The 20,008-nt window shown below is 44.8% G+C and overlaps 1 long non-coding RNA gene across 1 annotated transcript in view; it reads left to right on the forward strand.

Moving 5' to 3' along the window:
- The first annotated feature begins 6,861 nt into the window (after positions 1 to 6,861).
- Positions 6,862 to 20,008, forward strand: part of LOC103183675 — a 34,861-nt gene continuing 21,714 nt past the window's right edge. Inside the window, exons 1-2 of the long non-coding RNA XR_488439.1 lie at positions 6,862 to 6,919; positions 12,915 to 13,040. This is a non-coding gene — a long non-coding RNA (uncharacterized LOC103183675). The remainder of the gene's footprint in view (positions 6,920 to 12,914; positions 13,041 to 20,008) is intronic.

Here is a 20,008-nt window from a genome sequence, read left to right on the forward strand (position 1 = left end):
CCTCTCCCAGCAATCTACAAACTGATGACTGGAGCCACAGCAAAAGAATTGTGAGCACTTATAGCAAGAACATGCGGCTTTGGCAGGGAAACATGAGCTTCTGCGGTTTCACCTAAGTGGTGTCTGCATCCTGCGTAGAATATCAGTGACAAAGCTTCATACTGCTGTCTGTGAATTCATTGTCAGAGTTACATTTTATTCTATCCCCGCCAGACAGAAAGTCAAGTGTATAGTTCAGTCTCATTTGCTAAAACAGGATTGTTGGGAAAAGCTGGTAGTTAACAACAATAGCAACAACTTGCATTTGTACAGAGCCATTCAAGCGGGATAGAGTCCCAGAGCGCGGAGTTAGTTAACACTGCAAAACAAAAATGGCCTGAGTCCTGAGTGACTACGCTATGTGAGAGAGTTCACATGCAGGAAAGGGAAGATAGTGGAAATAAGAAAATGAATAGGGTTTTAATAAAGATTAATATTTGTCTCCTTTGCGTTTAAAAAAAAACCTTCAACTTGGGCAAACTGTCCTCATATTATCAATTAGCCAAAATAGGAACTGGGAAAGGACTCTTGATTGACTTGCTGAAAGTGAGCACTGCAAGTTTAGAAATGTTCCCTCTCAATTACTTCTCAGTTGGATATTTTTCGATATTTGTCACCGTGATATATCTGAGTGCTGTTCAATGTGAAGCAATAATATTTGTCACTGTTACACACCTGAGAATGAATATTGATTGCACGATACAATAGCTGTCAACCTCATACATTATTGGGAGAATGTACTGCAGAACAAAATGTGGTACGTGTTGAAATAAGGCTATTACTTTTGCTTGTAAGGAATGGTGGTTTCTTTTTAATGGGATTGAAAATCTACCCATGTTTTTCTAGTGGACGGCTCACCGTCCATCAGTCACGCAGATTCATATTTGCAGCAGTCGCCTGGCACACAGTGGATTTATCAGTCATTTGATTATGGATGTCCTCGATGCTTATGATAATCTTCTGTGAGCTCTTCTTAAAACTGCATCTTTGGTTTATTCTTCTCCCCGGTGACATCTCCTCCCCCCTTAATATCTTAAATTGGGACTACAATACATACAGTCAATTCACTTTAAAGTATATCCTGTGAAGCGCTTTGAGACATCTTAAAGATGTGATAAAATGCTACATCAAATGCAAGAATTATTATTTTAGTTGACTGCACCACTCTATTTATTATACAGAGGAATTCTGTACAAAATGTGTGCTGGCAAGCCAATAATCTGAAAGCATAAAACACAGGAATAAAGAACATTTGAGAAATACTAAGCAACTAGACTTTTTTCCCCTCAATAACGTTTACGGTTTTGTAATACATTCTTCTGCAGTTAAAGTATTGCTTGATAATGGTTGAAGAAGGGACAAAGAATTTGTGGAAAAATTAGAGCATTATTACGTACATTCATAACCTGAGGAAAATAATTTATCAATTCTAACTTAAACATTGCAGTCAACGTTACTTTTCTCAATTACCAATGTAACACCATCAATAAATAGCATTTATGTCAGTTATTTAACACGGAAACGTTCCTGTTTGAAGAGTGGAAGGAAAGCGTGTAGATTTGAGGGTCTCTTTAATTACTCCGATATTCATTTTTTTAGAAAGGTTTATAAAGTGTTTCTGTTCCTTTAAACTAACCAAATCAGTAACGGTAAATTATCTTAAATTTACATAATTGATTAATCGGACATTCATGATATTTACCAATTGTACATTCCAATTACATAAATGACACAGTTTTCAGGAGGATGACATTTCTGAGGGTACAGATGATACAAGTAGGTTGTTTATATTTAACTGAGCACTGATGAAATTACCTATCCCCTTAATGTGCTATGTTATAAACAAACAACCTTGTGTAATATCTTACATCTGAATGCGCAACATCCAATATCTCTTACATCTGAATTACAAAATCATGTATACAGTATTATGCAATGATTGAACATAAGAGCTGAATTGTAACCTATTTACTGGTGCTGCAACAAATAAAGTCAAGGCTCAGGGCCCTAATGTGGATTCAATGTCACTTTGGTATCTCAAAGGACAGTGCTTTACCCTAAAGCCTGAAACCGCAGTCAAACTCTCGGACTTGAATTTATTTGAAAGCTGCAGGGTGAGTTGAGGAATTATTGAAGTTGAAAAGAATGCATCACCTGCTCTCTCAGCATCAAACAATAGCTCACTAAAATTATAGTGTGAAAACCTTCCTAGCAACACGACTTGAACCTGAAACTCCCCGCTCAAATGGGAAATCCAATTAATAACGCCAACCAAAATTCTCATTTCTATATCCTCAATCTAAAGAGGAGATTTTTTCCCCCCAATATAATGGAAGATGATGTCCAAAACGGGTGAATATGAAATGAAAGACTGTTAATGGTGAAAATCTAAATATAATGAGAAAATTCTGAAAATACAAAGGAAGTCAATCAGCACTTGAAAGGGACAGAAATGTAAATCTTTGAGTACGGCTCTTTCTTAAAACTAACCTTGACCAAGGGTTGGATCTGCAATTTTTTTTTTTGCAGTGGTTTGGTACGCACTGCCTGAAAGGCTGGTGGGAACGGATTCAATAACGACTTTCAAAAAGGGAATTGGATAGGAACTTGAAAAGGAAAAAAACTTGCAAGGATACAGGGAAAGAGTGGGGGAGCGGGACCGATTGGGCAGCTCTTCCAAAGAGCGGGCACGGGCCCGATGGGCCGAACGGCCTCCTTCTGTGCTGTAATATTCTACGATTCAAATTTTAAATGGTCTGTCGCACAAGTGAACGACATGTTAAAAATGTGTCTAAGATATTGCTGGACAGACATCGCCACACTGGGCTTGGCACAGACAGACATTATAACTAATAATAATAATAATAATAATAATCCTTGCATTTGATATAGCGCTTTTCACGTCAGGAGGACGTCCCAAAGCGCTTCACAGAACACACTGTAAAGTGAATTGACTGTATATTTGTGGGCGAACGCGCAGCCAATTGCGCACAGCAATGTCCCACAAACAGTCGTAGATTGAAAATGACCAATTTATTATTGTTTTGGGAATTGGAGATTATTATTAACTAAGCACCCAAACAAGAGCCCATGAAATATACAGTCAATTCTGTGAGCCACTGTCTCACCTCTCAGGCTGCTGAAACCCTCACCTACCCATTCGTCACATCGAGGCTCGATTACGAGAACTCCCTCCTCATCGGCCTTCCCAACTCTTCCCTTCACAGGCTGCAGATCATCCAAAACTCTGCAGCTCGTGTCCTCTCGTGCACCAGGCTCCGCGACCCCATCGCCCCCACCCTCGCCCGACTCCACCGGCTCCCCATCCCCCAGAGGATCGAGTTCAAGATCCTCGTCCTCACTTTCAAGGCCATCCATGTCCGTGCCCCCTCCTACCTCTCTGTCCCAAGGCGCTGACTCTCAGCGCCTTGGGACGTCCTTCCGACGTGAAAGGAGCTCTGTAAATGGAATCTTGTTGTTGTTGTTGTTGTTGTTGACCTGCTGACTCTCTACCAACCCGCCCGCTCCCTCCGTTCAGCGGGCTCCTGCCTGCTCCATGTCTCCCGCCCGACCCGCCCTACCATCGGTGTCCGGGCTTTCACCCTCTCTGCCCCCACACTCCGGAACGCCATCCCGCGGTCCCTTGGCCTCGCTCCCTCCCTCGCCTCCTTCAAGGCCGGTCTCGGGACCCTTCTCTTCGACCGTGCCTTCGGTCGCCCTCCCACCTCTCCGCCTTCGCTCACCCCTACACCACCCCTCCCCCACGCTCGGGCCCCGACACCTGACTGCCCAGGGATTTGGGACGTGTGTCCCCCCCCCCCCCCCCCCCACCCCGACCCCCACCCCCGACGTGAGAGGCGCTCTATAAATGTAATTTCGTTCTCGTCGTCGTTGAGTGCCGAGGGCTTTGGCGACGTCTCGAAGACGTGATCAGGGGCCGTATCAAACGCGAGGCTTATCATCCTCATTATTATTATTATTATTATTATTATTGCTGTTGTTGTTGTTGTTGTTGTCATGAAGTATTACTGTAAGAGGGGAGTGAGCGATGGGAGTGGAGGGGGTTTCAGGCTTCACAGCTGATCGCCGAGGCCCCGCCTCCCAGGGGGGCGTGGTTTGGGGGCGGGGCCGGTGGCCAGCGGCGTCGGTGATTGGACGGCAGGCGGCCAGTGGGCGGGGCGAGAACGGGGGGAAAATGCTATAAAGACGGGCGGCCGCGGCAGCAGCAGCTCGTGGTGCTCCGGGGACTGAGGCTGCAGGTCAGAGCTGCGCTGCACTGCGGTCCTGCCTCCACTCAGCCTCCCCCCTCCATACACTCAGCCTCCCCCCTCCATACACTCACATTCCCTCCATACACTCAGCCTCCCCCCTCCATACACTCAGCCTCCCCCCTCCATACACTCAGCCTCCCCCCTCCATACACTCACATTCCCTCCATACACTCAGACCCTCCATCCACTCAGATCCTCAGCCCCTCCATCCACTCAGACCCTCCATCCACTCAGATCCTCAGCCCCTCCATCCACTCAGACCCTCCATCCACTCAGATCCTCCATCCACTGAGACCCTCCATCCACTCAGACCCCCTCCATCCACTCAGCCCCTCCATACACTCAGCCCCCCCATCCACTGAGACCCTCAGACCCTCCATCCACTCAGACCCTCCATCCACTCAGACCCCCTCCATCCACTCAGACCCTCATCCACTCAGACCCTCCATCCACTCAGCCCCTCCATCCACTCAGACCCCCCATCCACTCAGACCCCCCATCCACTCAGACCCCCTCCATCCACTCAGACCCCCTCCATCCACTCAGACCCCTCCATCCACTCAGACCCCCCCCTCCATCCACTCAGACCCCCCCTCCATCCACTCAGACCCCCCCTCCATCCACTCAGACCCCCCCTCCATCCACTCAGACCCCCCCTCCATCCACTCAGACCCCCCCTCCATCCACTCAGACCCCCCTCCATCCACTCAGACCCCCCCTCCATCCACTCAGACCCCCCCTCCATCCACTCAGACCCCCCCTCCATCCACTCAGACCCCCCTCCATCCACTCAGACCCCCCCTCCATCCACTCAGACCCCCCTCCATCCACTCAGACCCGCCCCCTCCATCCACTCAGACCCCCCTCCATCCACTCAGACCCCCCCTCCATCCACTCAGACCCCCCTCCATCCACTCAGACCCCCCTCCATCCACTCAGACCCCCCCTCCATCCACTCAGACCCCCCCTCCATCCACTCAGACCCCCCCTCCATCCACTCAGACCCCCCCTCCATCCACTCAGACCCCCCCCTCCATCCACTCAGACCCCCCCCTCCATCCACTCAGACCCCCCCTCCCATCCACTCAGACCCCCCCTCCATCCACTCAGACCCCCCCCTCCATCCACTCAGACCCCCCCCTCCATCCACTCAGACCCCCCCCCTCCATCCACTCAGACCCCCCCCCCTCCATCCACTCAGACCCCCCCTCCATCCACTCAGACCCCCCCCTCCATCCACTCAGACCCCCCCCTCCATCCACTCAGACCCCCCCCTCCATCCACTCAGACCCCCCCCTCCATCCACTCAGACCCCCCTCCATCCACTCAGACCCCCCCCTCCATCCACTCAGACCCCCCCCTCCATCCACTCAGACCCCCCCCTCCATCCACTCAGACCCCCCCCCCTCCATCCACTCAGACCCCCCCTCCATCCACTCAGACCCCCCCCTCCATCCACTCAGACCCCCCCTCCATCCACTCAGACCCCCCCTCCATCCACTCAGACCCCCCCCTCCATCCACTCAGACCCCCCCCCTCCATCCACTCAGACCCCCCCCTCCATCCACTCAGACCCCCCCCTCCATCCACTCAGACCCCCCCCCTCCATCCACTCAGACCCCCCCCTCCATCCACTCAGACCCCCCCCCTCCATCCACTCAGACCCCCCCCCTCCATCCACTCAGACCCCCCCCTCCATCCACTCAGACCCCCCCCCTCCATCCACTCAGACCCCCCCTCCATCCACTCAGACCCCCCCCTCCATCCACTCAGACCCCCCCCCTCCATCCACTCAGACCCCCCCCCTCCATCCACTCAGACCCCCCCTCCATCCACTCAGACCCTCCCTCCATCCACTCAGACCCCCCCCTCCATCCACTCAGACCCCCCCCTCCATCCACTCAGACCCCCCCCCTCCATCCACTCAGACCCCCCCCCTCCATCCACTCAGACCCCCCCCTCCATCCACTCAGACCCCCCCCCTCCATCCACTCAGACCCCCCCCCTCCATCCACTCAGACCCCCCCCCTCCATCCACTCAGACCCCCCCCCTCCATCCACTCAGACCCCCCCCCTCCATCCACTCAGACCCCCCCCTCCATCCACTCAGACCCCCCCCCTCCATCCACTCAGACCCCCCCCTCCATCCACTCAGACCCCCCCCTCCATCCACTCAGACCCCCCCTCCATCCACTCAGACCCCCCCCTCCATCCACTCAGACCCCCCCTCCATCCACTCAGACCCCCCCTCCATCCACTCAGACCCCCCCTCCATCCACTCAGACCCCCCCTCCATCCACTCAGACCCCCCCTCCATCCACTCAGACCCCCCCTCCATCCACTCAGACCCCCCCCTCCATCCACTCAGACCCCCCCCTCCATCCACTCAGACCCCCCCCTCCATCCACTCAGACCCTCATCCATAGCAACCTGTCCTCTACCCTGCAGCAGCCTGTGAAACCCTCTGTGTGTGTGTGTGGGGTGGGGGGGAGAGGCTACAAACCAGGACACTAACGCATTCTTCACCCACCCACCCACCTCCTCCTCCTTTGGTGGCGATTGACTCCTGTGGTCTCGGATTTCTTCACTGCCCGCGGGTTTTGTGGCAGGTAAAGCAACTCAGTGCAGTTACTGATTTATCACTGCATCTGACTCTTTCTTCCTTTCTTTTGCAGCGAATTAACGTGACGGTTGTATGTTAGGATGTGAAGAGGAGAAGCACCTTATCTGGCTGTAATAGAAACGTTGGCTGTAATAGCATTCCCCGGCTACCCCCAACCAACCCCTTTGCGTTGACTTGTGGTTTGAAGAGTCGATTGTGATTTTTTTTGTGTTTTTTAAAAAAAAGGGTAAAACCTCTGAAATGTAGACTATGCTGTTTTCAAGAGCAGGACGTTGGAAAGAGTTTGGTCAAGCGCAGGCTCTTGTGTTGACTAGTCTGGGATCTTTCAATACTGAATTCTTATGATTTTATAGAAATATATCTATATATCTGTTATTTATTTTTTTAAAAATTAAAGCCACAGGTTACTTTGCTGCAAGCTGAGCGAAAGTCTCTATTTAGTTGGCAATCAAATGTAGATGTGATATTATTCTAACAATTTATCTGGTGGGGAAATGGGTTTGTCCACGTCTTGATTCTCTCTCTCTCTCTCTCTCTCTCTCTCTCTCTCTCTCTCTCTCTATCTCGAGATTTCATCAGTTGATTAATCGCTTTAAACTTAGATCTTGTCAAAGTATATCGTCCGAACACCCATCATCAGAAATCTGCAGTTGATAGAATGATGGTCAGCACATTGCATTGCAATACTGTTGGTCTCTGGCGGAGAAATGCAGGTTTAAAACACATGTAGGGAAACATGGAACTAAAAGCACCTTCAAGGGGGAACTCAGAAGGGTGTCGCTCTGTCTTGCACATTCTGAATTCGGGAGTGATTTTGACGGTGGAGATGACCCCAAGGAAGGAAGGCAGGGTGAAGGCATTAGGATTAAGTTAGCCTTCTTTATCTCATTTATGATCTTGGGGCTCCGGGAAATGCATAACTTTTCTAACCATTATCTCAGCCACAGGTCTGCTCAATAACAACAGTGAGAATAAGTGTCAGCAACACATCTTAATAATCCTCAGGTCGGAGACTGACCTGTCATTCATTCCTGTGAATGAGTAGCTGTTCTGTTGTACATGCACAACTTTTTTTTTTAGTCTCTAGATTCATTCGATCCGCTTTCAGAAGATTAAATAAAAAGTTTTATTCTAAGTTTGCTTACACATAAGCAAGGTGATGGGTTTCCGCATGTGTCAGACACCCGGCTAACCAAAATAAATAAAGAGATCTTGACTAAATTACTGTATATGTGCAATTTTGCATGGTGCAATGTTAATTTTTACCTGTAGGTGTTTGTGAAGCGCTGTGCAAATGCTTTATTGACGAGTGTTCCTTCACCCAACAAGTTAGACCTGGAATCAAAATCTTCTGCTGTTTGGGAAATTGATGGTAGTTTCGTCTTGTCTTTCTACCGAAAGAACCCGAGAAGCAAGATAGAAATCTCTACTAATTGAGCCAAGAAATTTATCAGTAAGGTTAATACAACATCTGTTTTTTTGTGTGGTCATTTTGATCCCATGCAATATTTCTTATAACTAAGGGTTAAGAGAATCTAATGATTAAAGTTGGACATTGAGATCAGTTGTAGATTGTTTTTAAACAGAGGAATTCTGATTGCTAGTGAGCAGGGCAGCTGCTCATCGACCTGTTCTTTAAGTCTGTGTTTTTAGATCCAATAGCCATCAATATATTTTTGATCCTAGAAATAGATAATGTTATCATGTGTTTTGAGACGAGGTTCTGGCTGAGATTTGGCATTGTGGTAGAGTCCTGTAGCTCAGTGGTTAGAGCACGCGCCTCGCAAGCAAGCGACCTGGTAGGGCGAAACCTTGGGCAAGTTTCCTTACTCCACACGTCCGATAATAATCCTTCAAAAAAAAAAAACAATGATAAAAAATTGGTCACTTCAATCCACGACTGTTTGTGGGGACGCTGCTGTGCGCAATTGGCTGCCGCGTTTCGCCCACAAAATATACAGTCAATTCACTTCACACTGTATCCTGTGAAGCGCTTTGAGGCGTCTGGAAGACGTGATAAGGCGCTGTATCAAATGCAAGGATTGTTATTATTATTATGAATTAAACTTAGTAATAGTTCACAGTTGGCATTGACCCCACAGGAGCTGTCCAACGTCTCGGTGCTGAAGTCCACTTCGCTCTCTTCCCTTTCGCTTTAATCAAATCAAAATGTGCTTGAGCAGATACAGGCTCTGAGTCAGTCGAGCTTCGCATACACATTACCATCAATTATTGAAACCGGCCTTTTATATTGAATTGCCACCGCGTGTCCCTGGGAGGGTTTGAGAGCGTCTAGCGGAGTTGGCGCCTGTGTGTTTAGTGAAAATGAGTTAATTTATGAAAGTGTGTATGTGTGAGTCGGTGTATGGATGTGTCTGTATATTTATTTATTTGTGTGCGTGTGTTTTGTAAGTGTGAAAGTTTGAATAGGTTTGTGTATATTTCTGGGAGTATCTGCCTGTGAATGCCAATATATGGACATATATATATATTTTTGAGGGCGAGTTAGTGGGTGGTCATCCATGAATGTATCTGTTTGAGTGTGTGCGTGTGGGATGGAGGGCGTGTGGGATGGAGGGCGTGTGGGATGGAGGGCGTGTGGGATGGAGGGCGTGTGGGATGGAGGGAGTGTGGGATGGAGGGAGTGTGGGATGGAGGGAGTGTGGGATGGAGGGCGTGTGGGATGGAGGGCGTGTGGGATGGAGGGCGTGTGGGATGGAGGGCGTGTGGGATGGAGGGCGTGTGGGATGGAGGGCGTGTGGGATGGAGGGCGTGTGGGATGGAGGGCGTGTGGGATGGAGGGCGTGTGGGATGGAGGGCGTGTGGGATGGAGGGCGTGTGGGATGGAGGGCGTGTGGGATGGAGGGCGTGTGGGATGGAGGGCGTGTGGGATGGAGGGCGTGTGGGATGGAGGGCGTGTGGGATGGAGGGCGTGTGGGATGGAGGGCGTGTGGGATGGAGGGCGTGTGGGATGGAGGGCGTGTGGGATGGAGGGCGTGTGGGGTGGAGGGCGTGTGGGGTGGAGGGCGTGTGGGGTGGAGGGCGTGTGGGATGGAGGGCGTGTGGGATGGAGGGCGCGTGTGGGATGGAGTGAGCGTGTGTGTGTGGGGGTGGGGGGGTGCGGAGGTGGCAGAGTGAGTATGGTGCTCTGTGCTTTAGTGGAGGCATCAGGTTGCGAGCCTCATTTATTCTGGTTCAAAAGCCCCCCACCTGCCCTGCCCACGCAAGTCGTTTTCAAGGGTAGTTTTAGTTTTTACTTAATATATTCAAACTATTCTGATACCATTTGTGTCATTTGAACAGAGGGAACCGTGTAAATAAATGGCAGTTGTCATTGCCACATTTGTCCTTTATTTTTGTCCTCGGAGTAGAAACCGAGTTAACATTTCATATTTATTTCGGTTTCGGGCGTCTTTTAGACCACGGTTCAGATGCGCTCGCAGAACAGTCCGCCTGTGATGGACACAACACAAGTGCTTCACCTCCGTGTTGACACATCTTGGTTCCTGGCTGTGGTTCCTCGAATCAGAGAGACATGATTTGGAAAGCGCTAAGTCACAAACTCTCCGCCCATTTGTACCCACTTCACTCTCACACACACATACACACAAAAACTTATTATAACAATGATCTGCGAAAGATTTCCCCCCCACCCTCCACCCCTCACCTGTATATACACATTTTAAAGTATTTATGTTTTTAAAAGGCGAGTATTGACTGGGATAATGTTGCCGTTACTCGAATAAGATGGTGCTCAGTCACAAGAGCCTTTAGTGTCTCCGACATTGCAAATGGAATTGTCCTTTCAATTGATTAAGGCCTTTGTAATTGGATGTCGCAACAGAAAGGTGCTAAATAGCAGCAGCTAATCGGGATTTTCAGACATTTCTACTGCACTGAATATTGCATTCACGCATTCAGGCTTTCTGCAGTACTAGAAAGCACTAGAGAGAAATGCTCTCGCTGTCAACGTATTTGCACAGAGGTCAGGATTTCAGCATTGTTGGGAGAGATCTTAATTTTGCAAAATAAATAACGAAGTTGACACATGCATTTTTGGAAGTAACTGTTTATGTAAAAAACGGTAGCAAATCTATTTTCATGAATTCACAAATGCACAACAGTGCACCTAAATCATGTGAAGCTGTTTATTATCGCTTGGAACTATTATTGAGGAAGAAATGTCACCTAACTTGTTGGCTCCTCTCTCTCACTCTATCCTCCACCAAATAAAATCTAAGTGTTTTTTTTAAGCACTTTTTCATTAATAAAACTGTAGCTCTATTTGGCGTTGGAAATTGTACTTGAATTGAATAGCTAAAGTAATGAAACAAAAATTCCCCAAACTATCCTTGCAATTAAAAAAAAACAATTGGAAACTGAAGGAAACGAATCATGTTCAATATATGGATCCGCTCAACTTTATATTTAATTAATAGAAAATAATTCTCAATAGATTGCAGGGAACATTGTAATTTCCATTGCAGTTATAGTTATTATTAAAGCATTAGACCAACCAGAATATCCAACTGCTTTTCTTCACAGAACATATTGAAGGCATCTCATTGCCAACAGAAATCAGACTGCAAAACCTGCAAGTAATATCAACAGCTGCGTAAATAAAATTATCTTATGAAACTGTTGGCTATGAGAGTTAGTTCTTAAGATAGAGTGATTTGTTTTAAAAAAAGTTAGTGACCAGTAACTATTTTAAACAAACTTAATGATTTCATTGGATAACTTATTGCAAAACCCCAAAATGTTTAAAAAGCAGAATTCTCTTTCGATTGAAGTATTAGTATTGTAATAATAGCAATAACCCTTGCATTTGATACAGCACATTATCACGTCTTCAAGACGTCTCAAAGCGCTTCACAGAATATACTCTACAGTGAATGGACTGTATATTTTGTACAGTATGTTTAGCTTTATGCTAATGAAGATAACAAGGACAACCTTCTCCAAAGCCTCAATCAATGACACTTTGCTGCTACTAGAAGGACCTGAAAGTGTCCCAAGATAATTCTGTTCCAATTTAAAACTATAATATGCTAACACGATAGCACTCTGCTAAGTGCCTCCCTAAAGTGAGGCATCCGAAATTCAGAGCTCCACATTTAGGAAACCATGGGCATAAAATTTCGTCTTACTTCTCAAAGGCACAGCGTATTGATGTCACTTTGTGCCTCCTCATGATAATGTAGCTGAGATTTGGAGCTCACTGTATTAGTAGTCAAGAATATGAACCTTCACTGTGTAATTTCACAGCACATCATCACCTTGATTGACACTTTAATGTACAAATGACAAAGTTACGACTGAATAATTAGGTTTTAATTACAAATAGCACAAATTCTATATTCCGCACCTGCCCAGCACATATATTCAGTAAGTGCCCTAAAAGGCTTTTGAGCACACAATCATCAATAATAATGCTGGCATTTGATATAGGTCCAATTAAATTTTTATTCTTAATTTGAAAGACGATTCTTTTTAAGAACTGTAGAAAACTGCGTCAAATTAGACTGAAGTGAAGAATTTTCTACAATTCTGCCCAATTGTAAATTTTATGAGAAAATAGTCAAAAGGGCTAACCATGTAACAGAATCTCAACATTCAGGTACCTTATCACAACATTAAAAACAAAACAATTGTCCAAAGTACAAGGATAGAATGACTATCTTTTGTTCTGATGTCATGAGCATTCCCATTACCTTGTGATAACTGTTTGAGCCTAGTTATGATAGTTTTCTTATGTTTAGGTTTCATAAATCCCAAAGGGCATAAAATATCAAGGTAACTGGACTCTCGGAGCTGTCATTAACTATTCAAGTGGCGTTAATATGACAACTGGCCTCTGAAGGCACACAGTATCAGTTCTTAAATGAAATATTAAGACATGATGTTGCTGACATTTTTATATTTAAAAACATTTTTTTGCAAGGAATCCGAATGTGTGACAGTTATCTTCTTTCTGACAGGGTGATCCAATGAAGTCCAGTGGATTGTGGTGCTTTCTTTTCTTGCTTGGAATATGCTTGTTGATGGCTGAAGGATGGTTAGAAAGAAAAGCCACTGGAAAGCAGCCACCTGGAGACAGACAGGAGGTAAGAAACGGTGTTTTATTTCAGTTGTTCATCGACACATAATCTACATTCGCCAGAAACAATCTGTGGAAAACACGATTGCGACAGAAATACGCCACAAATTCGGACTTGAACGATTGTTTCAAGGGATCAAAGAGAAAATTTATTTTTACTATTATATTTAATTGTCGGTGGTTTTGAAGAATTATTAAAGAGATGTAAGGTTTACAATCTAGAAATAAGCTGTTACGGTAATGAAGGTTTGATGGACTTTTCTTATCTCCTTTAGATTGCCATTCTAATGCACTGCTTCATATCGCAAAATATTGAATTGAATTAACAAAGTAGATATGTGAAGCAGATACAATACAAAATTACACTTGTATAGCCCTTTTCATGTTGGGAGGACGTCCCAAGTTGCTGGACAGTCAGGGATTTGGATCCGAGCTGGAGGTTGAGATCAGGGAGGGTGGATGGTAGGAGGTGGCTGAAGGCTCGGTCGAAGAGGAGGGTTTTAAGATGCGCCTTGAAGGAGGCAAGGGAGGGAGTGAGGCGAAGGAAATGTGGGATGGAGTTCCATAGGCTGGGGGCAGAGAGGCTGAATGCCCGGTGGAGAGGGCCGGTTGGGGCACGTGAAACGGGCCAGAGCCTGCTGAGCGGAGGGAGCGGACAGGTTGATGTAGGGTCAGCAAGTCGCAGAGGTAGGGAAGGGTAAGGCTGTGGAGGGCCTTGAAGGCAAGGACGAGGATTTTGAACTCTGAAAGATGATTGTCAACACATCCTTGTGATCCTGTGAAATTACTGTGTAAAATATCATAGGAACAAGTGACCTCCAGCAGAATTAATAGGTCCTTTCCCACTATTGCCAACTAAAATCATTGCAGTCTCCCCTACAGTTGTACTTTCAGGATGAGTACATGTGGACTCAATATATTGTACAGTAGAGGGAGCACTACAGGAAAAGATATCCCATCAAAATGCCATTGTCAATATGTTCTCCAATTAAGAGTTGGGGGGATTGATCTCTGGAGAGAAAAAAAACATGTAAATAAGCAGTTCTTGGAAATCCTATCCAGTTAAGTAGCTTGGCAGCACATGAAAAATCATGGAGAAAATTGGTACTTCAAAGTCTTGTGAAATGTAGTGGGAGGTACTTTATGGAGAAATCCATAATGCTCACAGATTTCAAAGAATATGATCTATTTTTCTTTAAAAGATGAGTTCATCATTGTGCATTGTAATTATTATAAACGCTTAGAAAACAACAATGCAATGTTCGTTCGTCTCTCATTCTGGTAAATTACTGTGCTTTTTTTTTACAATACATGTACAACGTGTATAAACTACATAATGCCACTGCAATTAGATATGGCATTATGTTCCAAGATTGCAAAGAAACATTTAATCCTCCAATAAATTCCTTTCCATATTTTGTGAGCAATTCATTGAGGTGAAAGATTCAAGGTAAGGAAGGCATATGAAATTGGAGCACATGACTTAGGAAGATGAATAGAATACGACGACAACTTGCATTTATATAGCGCCCTTCACACGAGGTAGCGGCACTTAATATACAAAATATATCAGAATCGTATTGTTCACTGAGTCTTGGAAACAATGTTCTTAGTTTTTAGTGATTGAAGGAGCACGACAAATACATGTAGCTCACAAATGATGTAATTGCTATACGGTGGCCTCACGACCAATATGCAGCTGAAGTTCCATTAAGAAAATCTGTTTGCATTACCTGGTGGAAAGTTTGATGCTGTATTGGTCGTCCATCAAATTTAATTGCTCAAAACGTTAGGTTTCGGGAAATGCATGTTGGCGAGAGCACTCGAGTTTAGAGAAGAACTTACGAGCCTCCAGAGAATTCTTTTTAAACGCTCAGGCTTCTTATTGCTATGAAAACTTTCAATCAGGTCTCCTGCTGATTTCCAGAGAGTCTCAAAACAGCTTAAGAATCAATCTGGGCTGGAGGAAACACAAGCGATTTGGGGTGTAGAATTAATTTGTGTAGCGTTCTGGTATCCTGTGGGCCTGGATTGGTTCTGGGGACAGTTTAAAGTTTCATCCCTCTCTCTTCACTTCCTATTTCCGGGAAACTGCTCCCCATCGAAGAAGCTGAGAGTCAAAATCTCCTGGGCCTTGGGACTTTTCCTTCTATAAATGTGGAATTTCCCCAAACAAAAACATCTTCTTTGAATGTATTTTTTTTAAACTAAGGTTTTACATCTCGAGACAGGTTATTAGTGGAGCCTGGTGGGGAGAATATATGAACTGGGGACTTCCTGATGGCTTGGACCTGGTGGAGATTGCAGTTCAGGAAGCCCGAAAGCAGGGCTGGAGTGGGCAGAGATGTGGGTTTTGTCTGTGTTGGGGTTGAAGCAGTGGACAGAGGCAGGCAATGATGTGGAGATAGAGGAAAGCCGTCTTCGTGAGAGTCGAGCTAAAATGAAACAGCTGGAAATTGAACATAGAAAGTGTGAATTGAAATTGTTTCAGAATTCTTAATCTAACAGGGGATATCGATTGTACTGGAGGGCTTTAGAGAAGAGCTACTTCAGGACTAACAAGTAATTTCAGGTCAATGATGACCTAAACCTTTTTTTTTGCTAGAAACATTGCGACAAATTCTTGGTCACTGCTGCAACCCTCAAAGAATATATTTGAAACAAACTGTAGGAAACTGTTATTTATTTAGTGAGAGCATTCCCTCAGCTTTGCTTCATTTTTTTGTTAGTGAACTATCAATGTATTCTATTGACCAGTTCCAATATTCACTCAAACCTGACCAGTGTGGGCTACTAATGAGAATAAGGTGGGCGTTCTGGAGGGATGAGATCTGATGGGTTGGAGGGTCTTCTTTGTCCAACAACAAATGATATTTGTTCCAAAACGCTGGACAGTCAAGGATTTAGACCCGAGCTGAGGGTTGGGATCAGGATGCGTGGAAGGTAGGGAGGGTGGGTGTAGGAGGATGACCGAAGCCACGGTTGAAGAAGAAGGTCTTGAGACGGGCGAGGGAGGGGGCGAGGTGAAGTGACTGTGGGATGGAGTTCCAAAGGGTGGGAACAGAGGAAACAGTCAAACACTACAATGCTAACTGGCTGATTTATGCATGTTAAAGGGAATGGATATTGTGGAGTTTTCTTTTCTTATTTTGAGTCTCGCGGAGAAATTATTCAGCATGTTCTCTCAAGAGACTAAATAACTTGGATTGAAGCTGTGAGGGGAAATTGCACGTGGACTTTAGAAGGACTGAGCTTGATAGCCCAATGGCCTGTTTTAATTCCATGCTATCTCATGCTCTTGTGTTGGATAGTTTGAATGGTTGTTGTCATCAGAATATTACTATTCTTACTTGATTTTATGTCACTTATAAATTATTAAATCTAGCATTCCTGTTTGATTTTTTAGAAGGTAGTTATGGAATTGTGTGTGAAATCATTTCTGTGTTTGGAAACACAATCACAGTATTAGAATTTATGTGTATCTGATGTCTTCGTAAGATCATTACACCTGAACATCATGGAAATTCAGATTGAAAGCAGTTATTCAACGTATGGTATATGACTTATGGTTATGTACAGATGTGTATAAAGCTACAGAAAGATAATTTGGGAGGTAGGTTTTTTTAATGATGCAACAAAAATATAATGCAGTGATAGTTACAAATATTTAGCCATCCGTTAAGAAACACATTTATCCTTTTTAGCATGTTAAACACAATTACCTTGGCAGCAGTTACTTTCCACAGGAGCAACAAAGAAGGCAGATTATTGATCAATGTCATAATGGGCACAAATTGTCTGCTGCATTTGCCACACAAAATAAGCAGTCACTACACTCTACAATAAGTCTCGTGAATCACGTAAATATGTTTGGACGACGTGATAAGGCGCTATGGGACATCAAATGCAAGCTTTTTTATTATTTTTATTTTTTTACTTGTGAGAAATGTGTCGGTTGGAACGTAGCAATTGAATTTGCAGCCTACTAAAAGGTATTTATTTTAGGTTGTATGAAAGTGACTGTGACGGTTGTTTGTACGTTTCAAAGGGTTTCCTACCATTTAGCCTTACAGCGTGCATTTAAACTAATTAATGATAACGTAAAACAGTCAAGAAAATATTAGGGCTGTTATTTCTGCATTCCCATGAGGCTTACACATCTATTAATAAACATTATAGATTCAGTTACAGGAATATGAATATTACTCTGCTTATTACCTTTTCGACATGTTGTGAGTGTCTGGGAATGTCTCTGCTGAAATCAGTTGAGTAATTTGCCCTAAATAACATAACACCTGGGACTTATTAACTTTCAGTTGCAGAAATCTATTACAATTCAATGAGTTTGATACCTTCTTTATTACCTTTCATTCACCTGGCTTGTAACCTCTCAAAATATTAGGGCCTAATGAGCACAAGTCAACCTGTTGCAATGCAATAAACTACAATACACTGGAGGTAACCTTTATGAAATGGCAGCTTAAATTCGGAAAAAACTGATCCATACAGCGTGACCCAACATAAACTCCAACCACCAACAATACAGTGGAAAATTGCCGTTGATGTTAAGTGTATGCATTTGTGTGTATGTGGTTGTGGTGTGTGGGGGTGCAAAGTAACAGTCGAATCACTCTCCCAAGAGAAAGCTTTGATTAAGAAAAGCCAAGTGCAGTGAGTGCCAAGATATGCCAAGAGTGCCAAGTGATAGGCACATGATTTTATGAAATGAGACCCTTAGGAATATTGGAAGACAATACATGGAAGCAGCTTGTCTGTTCCATTTATTTGTGCCAGCGATCAGTCCAGTGGAACAACATAACAGATCCCCGGCAGCCCTGGGGATCGTCAGACGGGTTGTGAGACATTATTTCCTACTCTATTTTATATGATTTACTCAGTAGTAAATGTTTGATTTTAAATATGATTGAAAGTACCTGACATGATTTGAAGTGGGTCATCTTCATATCACGTCAGCTGTAATGCGCATTGCTCATCACTCCACTAATCCACATATACTTTGTAATGTTTTTATCCTACAAACTTGGTACCCAAATTCACACCAACTTTGAACTTTTAAAGTCCAAAGTATATTCTGTGAAGCGCTTTGAGACGTATCAAGGACGGGATAAGGTGCTACATAAAATGCAAGGATTATTATATTATTATAAGGTTAAGAACACAAAGAAATTTAGGACTAAGGAACTTTGTTAGGTGTGATATCCCTCATGGTTGAATAAGTTGCTAGCACTCACTCTCTGGGCTCACGTCCAGTCTCTTAACTGCTACGAGCTGGTGCCCATGAAACTATACACTAGCATGTGACCATGCCTTCAGGAGAGGAAGCAGAACAACTTTAACTTTACTCTTAATACATTGTCGCTTCCTGATTTGGGCATGTGCCTGGGGTAGAACTGAGGACTGGAACATGATTGATGATTAGGACCAACTTACAAGTTACATAATCAAGGGCTCTGGCTGTTATAAATGATGTGAATAAAGCTTAAACTGGTTTTAAAATGTCCTCTGAACCCCAAGTGTCTTGCAATTTCCTTTTCACTCGCAAATTGTTTTTTATAATTAAAATATCCATGTCATGTCTGTCATCTTCAGTCTCTTTACTGTCTTATTGTGAACAGCTAAAATCTCCAGCTAGGATTAGTTATGAAAACTGGAGACTAAAATTATGTCTTTGCGATATCAACCACGACTGTTTGTGGGACGCTGCTGTGTGCAATTGGCTGCCGCATTTCGCCCACAAAATATACAGTCAATTCACTTTACAGTATATTCTGTGAAGCGCTTTGAGACGTCTCGAAGGCGCTGTATGATGTAAGGATTATTATTTTGAATATCATTCATTCGTAATCCTTGCAATCTGTATTAAACTGCACTGTTGCAAAACAGTGTAATGTGGGAGATGAATGAGGAACGTATCTGATCCCAGGGTGAGGGGCTTGAGGATAAAAGCAGCATAGTGGCTTGGCAGAGCAGGTATCAGGTGCTTGAGATACATTAGAAGCTAATCTCATTAAAACAAATACTGAATTAGATCATCGTTATAAGTACAACAAGAACTACAATTTACACGTACACAGCCCCTGTGATGTCTGGAAGACGTTTCAAAACACTCTACACAGCTGACTGGGCACCAAGCTAGTGGGGGGGAGCCATGGGGAGGGTAAGATGACTGCAAGCGGAATCCAAATGGGAGATCTTAAGGCAGTCTTTGAAGATGGGGAGAGAAGGTGGAGGGACTCCAGGATGGAGATTAGAGAGGGGGTCAGAATGCCTGAATGCTCGCCAACCAAAGCTAAGGTGGATCAGGAGGGGACAGGCTGGTGTTAGCTCAGCAGAGAGGAGCCAGATAACAGGAGATTGCAGTGAGGGTGAGATGAGGTTATGGAGGGATCCAAATGTGAGGACAAGGTATCTCGAATTCAATCCATTGGGGATAGGGAACCAGTGGAGTGATAAACTCACAGAGCCTGGTGCGGAAGAGGACATAGATTGCAGAGTTCTGGACAGATTATGCAGTGAGGAGCAGGGTAGGCCGTTGAGCAGGGAATTGGGATAATCAAGGTTGCATGTGCTGAAGGTGTGGATGATGGGATGGTTTTTGCAGCCTGGGAAAGAGAGGTAGTGGCAGAAACAGGTGATCTTGCAGAGGAGAGGGAAAGCTGAGTGAGTCAGACCTGGATGTAGAGCTTGAAGGACAGTTGGGGGTTGAACAACACTGAACCAGTACCCTGGAATAGAAAAGATAATAAAATAATAATAATCCTTGCATTTGATATAGAGCCTTATCACTTCTTCTTGAGATCTCCAAACTCTACACAGAATATACTATAAAGTGAATTGACTGTATATTTTGTGGGCGAAACACGGCAGCCAATTGCGCACAACAGTTTTCCACAAATGGTCGTGGATTGAGTGACCAACGTATTATTATAATTTTTTTAAATACATTCGTGAGGA

Source organism: Callorhinchus milii, unplaced genomic scaffold, assembly GCF_018977255.1.
Source record: "Callorhinchus milii isolate IMCB2004 unplaced genomic scaffold, IMCB_Cmil_1.0 Scaffold13, whole genome shotgun sequence".
NCBI classification, from domain to species: domain Eukaryota; kingdom Metazoa; phylum Chordata; class Chondrichthyes; order Chimaeriformes; family Callorhinchidae; genus Callorhinchus; species Callorhinchus milii.